Source organism: Clupea harengus, chromosome 23 (genome assembly GCF_900700415.2).
Source record: "Clupea harengus chromosome 23, Ch_v2.0.2, whole genome shotgun sequence".
NCBI classification, from domain to species: domain Eukaryota; kingdom Metazoa; phylum Chordata; class Actinopteri; order Clupeiformes; family Clupeidae; genus Clupea; species Clupea harengus.
Window position 1 is genome coordinate 13,354,141 of NC_045174.1, and position 879 is coordinate 13,355,019.

Consider the following 879-nt stretch of genomic DNA (forward strand, 5'->3'; position numbering starts at 1 on the left):
AAGACTTGCTATATGTACAAAGCACATTAAACCTAATAACAGTTGGCAATTAGTGAAAACTAACAGTATGTTTGAAATGACCAAGTTAGCACTAATTTAAGCTAACGTTATCTAACTGGCTAGCAATATATGTTGTACCAAACGTGTTAGCACCATGACCAAAACACTCATTGGCTAACATTTATGAAGAAGACCCTTTTTCATATGGACAATATGCCCCTTCATGCAGACTGGAATGGTTTTGCCATACATGGAGGAATTTGCACAGGAGGGAGCTAAGGTTGCTCGGGCAACTGCCCGTTTGCCCTCCTCGACTGAAGTTGCCCCTCCGAAGGAAATATATATTTTTTTTAAACGGTATTACGGCTAAAGAACTTCATCTATGCCTAGGTCAAATAATCGCGGAATAAGCGTCCAGGGTACGGGGGCGTGGCGGCGGCGGTTAGTGAGAGTTTGAGAGGATGCAAAATATGCGTCCAGGGGACGGGGGCGTCCCTGCCCTTCAAAATTCCTGTGCACGTCCCTGCATACATGCATAACCCTTAGCAATCTTGCTCCTACAATTGAAAGTGGCAGTCTTTCAACAATCCATTGCTCTTCCTGCAATACCTGGATCTAAAGACCTGCTTTTAGTATCTGAATTTGTGATGATGAAAAGGTGCCTGTCTTATCTTTTGAAGACAGAACTGCATAATAGTTCCATACAATTAGTTGGTTATTGAAACTGTTGATGACATTATCAAATCCAAGTTAGCCATGTAGTTTGGAGAGAACCCAATGAGATGGCAGAGCCAAACAAAAACATAGCTAAGAGATGGTAAAATATCAGAACTGCACATTTTAAATGAAATTTGTTGAAATCCCTCATATGTGAACCCT